Source organism: Lampris incognitus, chromosome 12 (assembly GCF_029633865.1).
Source record: "Lampris incognitus isolate fLamInc1 chromosome 12, fLamInc1.hap2, whole genome shotgun sequence".
Classification (NCBI taxonomy): Eukaryota; Metazoa; Chordata; class Actinopteri; order Lampriformes; family Lampridae; genus Lampris; species Lampris incognitus.
This window is the reverse complement of record NC_079222.1, coordinates 25,829,804-25,842,628: the sequence shown is the minus strand read 5'-3', so window position 1 is coordinate 25,842,628 and position 12,825 is coordinate 25,829,804. Positions and strand designations below refer to the sequence as shown.

The window sequence follows — 12,825 nt, the reverse complement described above, 5'->3', positions numbered from 1 at the left end:
CAGCCGGGGCCAGTAGTCCCCTGTCTCCTTCCCTCCTTCCCTCCTCCCCGCATTCTGCTGACATACATATACCACAACCCTCCCAAGCCAGACACTAGCGCAACGTCTGGAAATCGTCCCCTTCTCTCCACAAAACAGGGCGGAACATTCTCCAAGAGTAAATAAATTATGTGAGCTTTTCAGCGCTACACAGGTATATGAACTGTGCACATGGACGTATGCTTCTCCTTGGGGGGTTCAACAAATTACCCATCAGCTTGGAAAATGACTTATTACAGATGAGCGCTGTTCCTATTCTCTTTTCTTTTTTCTTTTTTGGGGGGGGGGTATATTTGCTGGAGTCCCATTCCACTACCAGTTTTAGAGAGTATGAGGCTTTACCAGTGAGCACAAGACAGGGCAAAGCCAGGATTAAGGGTTTAGCTATGTCAATCAGAGTCTACACAGAGGAAGAGAGAAGAGGATGGATTTCCATGGAGAAAAATGAAGACGGGTGATGGTAATGCCTCTTTTGAAGTATTGTGTGGCTCAGGTGTTAGGAGCCACCGCCGGTATCACACTCATTACCGGCTTTGTGGTGGATGACGCTTGGTCATTAACAGGGAATTTATAGCCTGGCTTTAATATGAAAAGCACCCAAACAATCAAAAAAGACTACCTAGCGTCCGGGTAGCGTAGCAGTCTATTCCGTTGCCTACCAACATGGGGATTGCTGGTTCGAATCCCTGTGTTACCTCACGGCTTGGTCGGGCGTCCCTACAGACACAATTGGCCGTGTCTGCGGATGGGAAGCCATATGCCGGTATGTCCTGATCACTGCACTAGCGCCTCATTTGGTCGGTCGGGGAGCCTGTTCGGGGGGGATGGGGACTGGGGGGAATAGCGTCATCCTCTCACGCGCTAAATCCCCCTGGTGAAACTCCTCACTGTCAGGTGAAAAGAAGTAGCTGGCGACTCCACCTGTATTGGAGGTGGCATGTGGTAGTCTGCAGCCCGACCCAGATCGGCAGTGGGGGTGGAGCAGCAACCGAGACGGCTCAGAAGAGTGGGGTGATTGGCTAAGTACATCCATCCATCCATCCATCCATCCATTATCCAAACCGTTCATCAGGCTATCAGGGTCACGGAGATGCTGGAGCCTATTCCAGCAGTCATTGGCAGGCAGGCAGGGAGACACCCTGGACAGGCCGCCAGTCCATCACAGGGCCCACACACACACACACACACACACACACACACACACACACACACACACACACACACATTCACACCTAGGGACAATTTAGTACAGCCGATTCACCTGACCCACATGTCTTTGGACTGTGGGTCCAGAGCACCCGCAGGAAACCCACGCAGGCACGGGGAGAACATGCAAACTCCACACAGAGGACGACCCTGGACGACCCTCAAGGTTGGACCCGGGTTTCGAACCCGGGACCTTCTTGCTGTGAGCAAACCGCGCTAGCCACAGTGCCACCATGACGCCCTTGGCCAAGTACAATTGGGAGAAAAAAGGGGGAAATAAAATAAAACTAAAATAAAAAAGACCACTTTAACATGGTTTTACAAAGCTTACCTATATAATGCTCAAAAAGAATGTCTGATCACATAACAGTACCCTCATTTGTGCAAGACAAACTGTGAGAGTAGCTGAGCAGTTCACAACAGGTGAACATGACAAAGGCGAGGACCTCAAAGATCTGTTCCTTCACCTTGGTTAATTCAGGTGGGCAATAAAGCACAGGATGACGCACTGTTACTGCTGCAGCGTCTCTTATCTCTACATACCAGTTGTGTCTGTGCTGTTATACTGTCGTCTACCTACGCTGCTCCCTGCCGGGCTGGGGAGCACTCCAGGACTGCGGGGAACACTGTTAAAGGACATTAGGGAAATAACAGCATTCTCACTGACTAGGCTTTTTACTGCTCATCAGCACTTTGAGCATTTTATAGCGTCTGTGTGCATGCATTAAGAGTGCCAGCATTCCAGTGGCATCTCAAATCCCCTCTAACTCTGCCCATTTTGCATCTTAATCCTCTTTGCTAGCTAGTTTGGATAGCATAAGGCAACGGTGCAGGATGCTAAATGTTGCTTAAATCAGCTACATAAGGTAAAATACATACGCAACGAAGAGTATGACATGGCAAAAAGCAGCACCACAATAGCCATAGAGAAGTTAGTGAAGTCATCAGTTCACTACACTGCAAAAAAAAAAGAAATCTTATCAAGTGAAAATATCTTGTATTTGGTGCAGTAAGTCCAACATTGAGTAGAATTATCTTGAATTATCTTATTTCACTTGCAGATAATTTTGCTTATTTCAAGTTTTTTCTTGATTTTGGTCAATTTAATCTTGTTTTAAGAAAATGTTAATCTTGTTTTCTTAAAACAAGATTAAATTGACCAAAATCAGGAAGAAAAAAAACTTGAAATACGCAAAATTATCTGCCAGTGGAATAAGATAATTCAAGATAATTCTAGTCAATATTGGATTTATTGTACCAAATACAAGATATTTTCACTTGTTAAGATTTCATTTTTTGCAGTGTATTGATTTTATCCCCTTATTGTAAACACAACCCCCCCCCGAAAAAATGTCAGTATAAGTCCATCAAAAGCACACAGATTACAATCAAGATATTATTTTTGTCCTCTAATAACACGCTGTTAAATCACACAGAGGATCCAGGGTTATTTACCTGCCTCTAAAATCATGAAGCTTTCCTGTTCCTGCACCACAAAAATCTAACTGGACATTAGCAGCTGAGCAGCAGCAGGAGGCCATGGAGCCAGAATGCCAAATTAAAGGGCAGCAGTGAAGTATGTACTTATACTCACTCATGATCTGCTCTGTCAGGCCCACTGCGTATAATGGCATGAGAAGGGCCACTTAACTTGTAATCACTTCTCCTTCTACCCCTCTTTCCCTTTGGCTGTCTTCTTCTCTGCCTCCCTTCACCCAATTCTCTTACTCTGCTCTGATCTCTAATCATAATTGAACTGTAGATGAAAAGCAGGGCCAGTCTACGCCCCCTTCCCCCTTGGCTGGGATCCCATAATCACATGGCTGACGGCTGGTAAAAGACCACCACCGACCCTTTGAAAGTGAAATTAAAACTAATGTACGAGCCCATCCACAACTTTGGAGAGCCATTTTTCTGGCGCGGAGCGGGAATCGGAGGGAGGGAATCAGGTCACCACCATCTTTCCGATCATTACCTCCTATCGCTCTGATTGTGAAAGGGCCTCTTTCGTGTAATCATTCCCAGTGATTGTCTATAACAGCCGTTTTTAAATGGCTGTCTCTGATTTTAAAAGGTAAAATTTGCCACAATGCATTAACGTATTTACAGATAAAATACTGCTCTTTGTAGTACACTCCCTAGCTCAAAAAGGGCCCTTTGCATGCACACACACACACACACACACACACACTACAGCCGAACACTTGGTGTGAATGGGAGTATATTTCTCTCAGGGCGGTTCTGAAGAGGAGGATCTCTTGTGTGGAGACACATGGGTCAGCCATTCTGGCACAGGCCTGCTTGTCAAGTGCTGCTACTTGTGCCGGGCTCTGCTAATGGACTGCTAATAGAAGTGAATGTTGCATCGTGAAGCTCCCCTGTAGTTGAGAGTGTCACACAGAGTGATTAATGACACGCACTCTCCTCTCCTCCCTCATCTGTCCCTATCCTCTATCCATATCTCTCTCTCACCCTTCTCTCACTCTACTTCTATCTCCTCTCTCTCTCTCTTTCTCTCTCTCTCTCTGTCTGTCTGTCTGTCTCTCTCTCTCTACTTCTGTCTCCCCTCTCTCTCTACTTCTATCCCCCCTCTCTCTGTCTCACTCTCTCTCTACACTTCTATCCCCCTCTCTCTCTACTTATATCTCCCCTATCTCTCTACTTGTCTACTACTCTCCCATCTCTCTACTTCTATCCCCCCTCTCTCTCTTTCTTTCTCTCTCTCTCTCTGTCTGCCTGTCTGTCTGTCTGTCTCTCTACTCCTGTCTCCCCTCTCTCTCTACTTCTATCCCCCCTCTCTCTCTGTCTCTCTACACTTCTATCCCCCTCTCTCTACTTATATCTCCCCTTTCTCTCTACTTGTCTACTATTCTCCCATCTCTCTACTTCAATCAACCCCTCTCTCCCTCTCTCTCTCTCTCGCTCTCTCTCTCCCCCTCTCTCTCTCTCTCTCTCTCTCTCTCTCTCTCTCTCTCTCTCTCTCTCTCTCTTTCGCTCTCTCCGTTGCTTCACTTGTCTTTCTGTCCTGTTTGCCAACAGGGTAGGTGATGGTAAACGGTACACTGAAATCATTATTGAATCCCAGATTTAATATTAGCTCCCACCCCCACGGCAGGAGACATCCAGATCCACAGAACGAGAACGACTCTGGTCTTAGTCCAATAAATAGCCCCATACGCCTTCACCTTCATAAAAATAGACTTTGACGTCAAGGGGAGCGAGGAAGAAAACTCAGCAGCCACTTTTCACAGTAATTATCACACACTAATGCTCCCCGTCTGGGGTTCGGCTAGCAAACAGCATGCACCCCTGACCCCATCATCTCCATCACACCACACTGCACCTGGAGGAATGCATTCTGTTTACCGTGCCCTCTGCCATCACCTGCCGTAGTATGGATGGCTGGCTGACACTTAATACTACTCCGCTACATATGCGTTTTCATATAATTATGTTGTAATCTCTTGGGGGCTGCCAGAAAGCGTTTTGTACAAGTTAACTCACAAGCATTCTTCCTCGGATGACTGTAAACACCATAATCTCAGCAGCCCCGAGAGGGAAAAGTTTCTACCGGGGGAAAACCCTTCACCCAGCAAGAACAGCAAGTAATACATTCTCACCTATCAGGCACATTTCCTCCAGCAAATGTTCTCATAACTCCTAAAGTACGTCAATACCTGTACCTAGCTGTGTGTGTGTGTGTGTGTGTGTGTGTGTGTGTGTGTGTGTGAGAGAGAGAGAGAGAGAGAGAGAGAGAGAGAGAGAGAGAGAGAGAGAGAGAGAGAGAGAGAGAGAGAGAGAGAGAGAGAGAGAGAGAGAATAATTGAGAAAACTAAGAAAAAGAACAAGAGATGAACGGAGAAAGAAAGCACATGTTTATCGCAAGTCTTTCTGTCTGAGTCTGTGTATGAACTAGTACCGCACGATTTGGTGAAAAAGTCATATTGCGATTATGGTGGACAATATCGCGACTTGCGATATAATCAACAAAAGTATATAAAAACAAATAATACAAATTTGTCGTGTTGCCGCGACATGTAGCGACTTTCGTTCTGCGTGTTTTACACAGTACCTCTTTCTGCTCAATGATCGCTGAGTTTGAATCCAAAATATCGCCGTATAACAGGGGTCGCGTTTTGTTTTGGTTTGTTTTTGGCCACCAGTTCACCAGCGTTAACCTGCTCGTTGTCATCGGTATCCATTTTTTCCTTTCCGTTTCCTTTCCTTCTTCCTTTCCGGTCCGCGCAAAACGCGCGGGATAGTCATGTGACCGTAGACCGCAAACGCTTCGCTGGCTAAACAGAGATTGATTGGTCAGCTCTTAATTACGGGCGTAGATATGCACACAAACAGACGTTCACACACACGCACATTTTATTATTTAATTAAATCGCAGCCTTTTGTAGTTATATAATTACACAGGCTGACATCGCGATTGTGATTAGATTATATATATATATATATATATATATAGGTGTGTGTGTGCGCATGCCTCACATGTGGAGCATGCCTCACATGCGGATACTGGAGTGCTTGGCACTATACAAGGCCAACAGGACACTGATAACCTTCCTGAAGAACTCAATGCCGCTGTGGAAAACAAACCTAGAGGCCAACTCCAAGGCCATCGCACACATAACCATCAAGTGTGGCATATACCAAGGACACGCACTATCCCCGCTGCTGTTCTGCATAGGCCTGAACCCCTCCACTCAGATCATGGTAAATAATGGATCTGGACACACGTTCAGAAGTGGGGTTAACCATCAGTCACCTCCTCTACATGGATGAAATCAAGCTGTCAAGAGCGCCACGAGTGAACGAGACATCGATTCACTGAGCCACCTCACCGCAATATACAGCACAGGGGTGTGTGGTGTGCGTGGATGTGAATACGGTATGCCTTACTGTATTCTGAGAAATAATTAGCAACAATAATTAAGATCCATCATTTTTTTCTCTCCATAAACAATTATAAGAATAGACGTCACGTGAGAATGCTAAAAAGGAACATAGAAAATGACTGAGCTATACTGAGTTATAGTGAGTGAAAGAGAAAATTGAATGTAAAGGGAACATTGTGGAAAAAGTGATCTAATCCCTGGGAGGCCGACTCCCTGGGCTGGGTGACTTTATGCATAAAGCCCTATTTATCCAGTGCCAAAAGAGAGACATGTCAAGGTTGAACTACAGTATATAGGTCAACCTGGAAAACTTAACACCTCAAGATTTACTTCTATTCAGGTTTGCACTTAAGGTACAAGACTTTGCCTTCCTGATCTTTAAGGTCATCCTCTTAAACAGAGCCGACATCTCGACTGCCTACAAGTTTAGAAACCCGTCTTTAACCTGTATTCTCCACATCTGCTGCTTATCCCTTTCCCTTAAATTAGATTTAATAAGTAAAATTGAGTGGAAACATTGCTTTATCCTTGATTTGTCTGTTTAGTCTAGTTCATGATTATGGAGGTTGAACCATGTCTGTAAACCAGACCTTTTTTAAATGGAGAACAAGCATTCAATCACATAAATGTGAGAAATCTTTCATTTTGTGTTATGTTACAAATGTAAACAATCTGATGTTGTCCATCACCCCTCAGATCAGACACACTGTGTCTCTTTGCTGTAGGTGTAATTTACACTGGGGACACTGGGGTGGAGACATGTTCCCACCCACTTTTTGAGAGCCTGTGCCTACAATGATTTGGAATAATAACTCCAGTATTTTTATTGTCAAATAGTTTAGCAAGGTATAGCCAATTTGTACTATGCAGGCACATGTTCCTTACAAAAGGCACGCATCCCTCTCACCCTTTTTTCGGGTGGTGTGTGTCTTCCTCAAGCTTGGGTCTTCTACCAGAGGCCTGGGAGTTTGAGGGTTCTGCGCAGTATCTTAGCTGTTCCTAGGACTGCACTCTTCTGGACAGAGATCCCAGATGTTGTTCCTGGAATCTGTTGGAGCCACTCTCCCAGTTTGGGGGTCACAGCCCCTATTGCTCCTATCACCACTGGGACTACTGTGGATTTCACCTTCCGCAGCCAATCTAGTTCTACCTTCAGTCCTTGGTATTTCCCTAGCTTCTCGTGCTCTTTCTTCCCAATGTTGCCATCACTCGGATTGCTACATCGATCACTACAACTGTCTTCGGTTCCTTATCGACCACCACAATGTCTGGTTGGTTAGCCAGCACCTGCTTGTCAGTCTGGAACCTGAAGTTCCACAGGATCTTAGCGCTGCTATTCTCAACCACCTTTGGCGGTGTCTTCCATTTGGACTTGGGGACTTCTAGTCTGTATTCCTCTATTCAGCACAGATGTTCCTGTACATTATTCCAGCCACTTGGTTATGCCTTTCAGTGTATTCTTTCCCAACTAGCATTTTACAGCCTACTACTAAGTGCTGGACTGTCTCAGGGGCATCTTTGCACAATCTGCATCTTGGGTCTTGTCTGGTGTGGCAGACCTCAACCGATCTTGTCTTGAGTGTCTGTTCTTGTGCTGCCATGATCAGAGCCTCTGTGCTGCCATTCAGTCCAGCTTTTCCAGCCACTGGTAGGATTTCTCGATACCAGCTATGTTTTCCATCTGTCGATGGTACATCCCATGGAGGGGCTTGATCTTCCATGATACCTCCTCTTTTCTTCCTCTGTACTATCTGTCTTCTGCTGCCTGAGGTACTCACTCAGCAGTTCATGCTGAGGGGCCCTCTTTCTGATGTAATCATGGATGTTCCTTGTTTCATCCTGGATAGTGGCTCTGACACTCACTCACCATTGGCCCCCATCTTTTCACTTATCATACAGTCTCAAGCTGCTGGACTTCAGTTGGAACCCTCCATGCATTGTGAAGAGTTTCTGTGCCCTTTTTTATTTTTTTTTATTTTTTTATGTAACATTAGGGGGCGATTAGATTCTCTGAATGACCAAGTGTAGATCGTCAGTTTTGGGGGAAAAAAAGACAGAAAGACGGTTGTCATACGTGGCTGTTACTTGTTTTATGAATGTGCTTAAAGCAAAGTAGTGTAGTCATAATGAAATATGCTGTTATTTACTTTTCATTCACATATTTATTTTGCCATGATTAGTTGAATTGTACTTATGATCTTGGCTAGTCAAATATGATGAGATGACCCTTGCAACACACACACTAGCCAGCCATTTACTTTTGTCTGCCACTGGAAACCACATTGCTTTTGGAAAGTAATCAGCAACTTACTATGAAAATAACTATGGACACAAAAGAACACTGTACTACATTGAGAATTTTTAGTGGACCATATGAAGGTAAGACTGGTTTATTAATAAGCTTTGCTGTTGTTAGCTAAGTTCAACATGTGCCCACAACTGCTTGGGCTATTTTAGTGCTAGCTAGCTATCCTAGCAAAACTTGCGCATTGCAGAAAGCAGTTGGAAGCAGGAAGTAGCTGGTGCTAGATAGCTAACGTTAGCTAAACAGGCAACAGGCCAGCCGATTTTGATATTGGCATGTAGCAGGGATAGGATAAGTAACTACACGGGTCATTTCGGTAGCCCAAACCTTCACGTTGTCCTTTGCTTGCATTCACCTCTGGGATATCCTTCATCTATTCTAGGGACTGTATTGCACTTGGCTATCAATGTCTGAAGTCAGCGTGTTTGGGGGCTGACATCCATCTATCCATTATCCAAGCCGCTTATCCTGCTCTCAGTGTCGTGGGGATGCTGGAGCCTATCCCAGCAGTCATCGAGCGGCATCCGGCGAGACACCCTGGACAGGCCGCCAGGCCATCACAGGGCTTGGGGGCTGACAACGGATGTCAATTCTACCAGTGACAACCGTGTTGATGTCGGCACTGATGTCAACATTACTTGTTTCTAATGGGCTGCAAGATGGCTTGGAGTATAGATATCCACAGGTCTAACTCAGTATTTGGAAAAACATCCATGGTTGGTGTGCTTGACAGACATGTCGGTTATGTGGCTTTCAATAAACTTTTTATCGTTTTACATGGCAGTGACTTTCAAAACACTAGAATAATGATGTATTATGTCATCCACATAAGCAGGTTGACGTTATGTTGTCGTAACACACATGAAAAGCGGAGGCACCTTTCAAAGTCGATCTTTAAAGGGATGCAGTATATGAAAAAAAGGTGTGAACACGTCGAACCCGTCGAGCCCTTTTCTAAACAAATTGACGCCCATGCGCTCCGCTCCAGCACAAGGCGTTCGTCTGTTTGTGTGGCAGGCCACGTGTTACCAATCAAGCAGCCGCGCCAGCATCCAGCGCGCGCATTTCACCTTATGGAAGTTCAGCAGGTTAAAACCCCGCTCTTCCTTCACCTCTGCACACTGATGTTTAATTGGTGCTTACGCAGTTGGGAGTCCTTTTAAGCGCAAACCTGGGAGCTACGGCGACTCCCCTCGCCTACCCCCCCTCCTTTCTCCAGGCCATCAAATTCAGAGGATTACCATGTCAAGAGCAGAGGTTTCCAAACGGTGGCTATAAAAGTACCATAGCCAGTTAAGCATAGGGTAAGTGTGGAGGTATACACTCCCTACACAAACGGTCAATCTTAAATCATTTAATATTAAAAGCTTCTGTTTTTGTATATTTAAATAGATGAGAAATGATTCCAATGGGATACAAAATTGCATTTGTCTCTGAAAAAAATAATCACCTCTTCCTGAATTTTCCCGATATTTCATCAATATTACTGGAGTGCCTTATTCGACCAAATACTAACCCATTCTTCCCTTTTTAATGACACCGAAAATTAAACCCTTTTCAACGAAAGGACAAACTAACGTGAATCACATCACCCAGTTAAGCAAACTCTTTTAAAAAGAATCAAAAGTAAACGTTTAAAAAGGGGTTATTTTCCATACACCATGCGGAAGAAAGCGGTGCCCGCTGATCCAATATGGTTTAGAGAGCGTTTACTCTCCAGTGATTTGCAAATGAGCGTAGCTCATCAGTGCCCCAAAACGGCAGGCCCATTAATTAGTCTCAAACAATGTTCTCTAGGTGTATTGACTTCTTAATGGACAAGAAAGGACTTTGTTCATGTTCCCGTGCAGTCAATGACACAAACGTCTCCTGGGTTCTGGAATGGGTATTATGTCATCTCGCACTGCCCTTCAGACATCGGAGCTGAGCCATTTTTTCTCCTTCACTCATTGCTCATTAACTATGTAGAAGTGGGATGGAGGTGCTGGGGCAGACTGGATTAGGTTGCTGACAGACCCCCTTTCTCCGTGCGGATCGTATGAAATAGTAGTGCTAGTCCTCCGCTTTCACATCCCCCTGCTCTGAAGCTGCGGAGCCTTCGCGGCAAAGCCATTACTTTCTGCCAAACTTGTTTGGCAAATCAGGAAACGTGTCTTTCTTTTTGTGCAGTCTGCTCAGATTCTCCTCAGAATACTGCGCCTTCTATAAGGAACAATTCACCTGTTTCACTGAGTTCATTATGGCCCATTTTACCCCCCACCGAAGACAATAGAGAACAGCCTGTCTTTTCCTCTCTCATATACATACATACACACACCACCAAAAACACCACCCACCCACCCACCCACCTTGTTTACCAGACTACTCAACTCTGAGGAAGTGGATTTAGCAAATCGCGTCAGGTCTTTCCCAAGTGTCTCGGGACATTACATGGCCAAAAGCCCGTGAAAGGTTGGAAGTCAGTGGGTGAGAAGGCGGAGGCTGAACAAACGATATAGCGGGTTTATACATTATAGATGGATTCGATCCGGAATCATACGGATCAGACCAGCTAGTGGGAAGTTCTCCTTTCACCGACAAATAGCTGTTTAAAAACCCCCTCCCACATTTCGAACCGCAGCCGGCGGGTGCAGCGAACGTGACATCGCACAGTGAACTGCACCCGTTTCCCCTGAGCGGCGGCGCGAGCGAGCGCTGGGTAGCCACCAAAAGGTTGCGCGCGTCAAAGTTTTACCTTCCGCTCCTTTACCAAAATACTGTAGCAGACGGCACCACCTTATCATTCCAACCTTATCTATAGCCGAGGCCACTCGACCCCCCCCCCCCACCAAAAAAAATCTGACGTTCATTATTACCATTTATTTATCTTGAATTTCGTTGCCCGTGTGTTCCTTTCATTTGGGACACTTTGAGAGACACCATGCACGTGCGTGAATGATTTCGGTAAATGTAAATATTAACACAGATCAGCCGTCTGCGCGATATGGACTCCGCGAGGTGATCCACGCTCGCGCCACACCGGCTGACGACGGCGCGGCCCTCGCCCGCGACGCGCGTGAGCTTTCTCTACTAAGAAACAGGCAGAAGTGATGCCTTCAGCCTCCTGCTGCCCAAAAACAGCCGGACCAGTACCACAGCCAGGCCCGCAGGCCGACATGCGGGGCGCGTAGTGATGGCACCCTGGCTTCGAGTCAGCGCCTTTCACAGCACGGAGTTGTCGGCAACTTCGGCAGGTAAACACGTTCGCCAAGTTTACCTTGAGCGGCTCCGACGTCCACACGGAGGAGAACCAAAAGCCAGACCACGGTCAGCATCACAGGTACGGGTTTTGGCACGCTCCCTCCTTCTCCGGCAATTTGTGGTCCGGACCCCATGACGAGGAGCCCAAACTCCGCGGTGAGGCGAGTCCGAGTCTTTGGGAAGTGTTTGTTCAGCAAACTAAACGTATCTTCGGTCCCGTAGATTGTGACTGAGATCCCGCCAATAAACCCAGAGGACAAAGACGCTCAGCGAAAGAAAACCTAAAAATAAAATAAAAATAAAAAAGAGCGATATCCACGTTGTTTATGAATGAAATCTTAAGAGTTTATGGAATAAGAGCCGCGCGCACTGCCCTCGGATGAAATGATATTGCGTTCACAGCGATCGATCTGCTTTCCTGTTTTTCTTTTTCTTTTCTTTTCTTTTTTAAAATTGAGCAGGTCTCTCTACGCTTGAGGGGCTCAGTGCCCCGGTAAAAAAAAAAAAATCACTCTCCGAACGCCTCTCCAGTCGCCCGAGTCCTCCGTGGTGCTTCCTCTCTACCTATCCTTCCCCTCTCGCTCTCGCGGGCGGAGTGCAGCCCCCCGGTGCGTGTACGGCGGCTCGCGCTCCGCTAGCGGACTTGGAGCGGCGCGGGATCCGCGTTCGGGGGCTACCTTTCTGCTTCAGCCAATCCAAACACGCCGGCGCGCGGCGGCGCTGCATCAAAACCCGGCCCGGATGTGGAGGAATGGATGTTGTTTATTGAGCGCGTGATTGATGGAGGCCTTGAGCCCACAGCACGAGAAGATCATTAAGTTAATGGTGCCCGTGGCCCTACAGCCTACAGGCACCATTTCGGCGGTGGGGCCCAAAAGGATTTCAGTTTTTCAGGCAGTCATTTCCGGGTAGAGTTACAGTTGTTTAACCGAAATTGTGTACGTGTGTACTTTCTTAATTTATGAAATAAATTATGAAAGGTTATTAAATAATCTTGCTGTAGTGACGGTGTGCTGAACCATTACCTTGTGGTAATCATGGCACAGTCATGAGTAATGACACAGTCTTGAAAGATAACAAAACCTATATTAGAATTAAAGGATCTTTGTTGGATAATATTTTTTATTTATT

The 12,825-nt window shown here is 46.0% G+C and overlaps 1 protein-coding gene across 2 annotated transcripts in view; it reads right to left on the bottom strand.

Annotated features, from left to right (window-relative positions):
• unc5cb (unc-5 netrin receptor Cb) overlaps positions 1-12,360 on the bottom strand; it is a 198,617-nt gene extending 186,257 nt beyond the window's left edge. For both annotated transcript variants that reach the window (XM_056291130.1, XM_056291131.1), the window contains exon 1: positions 11,711-12,360. The gene's annotated coding sequence lies outside the window, so the exon portion shown is untranslated. The remainder of the gene's footprint in view (positions 1-11,710) is intronic.
• Positions 12,361-12,825: the final 465 nt, after the last annotated feature.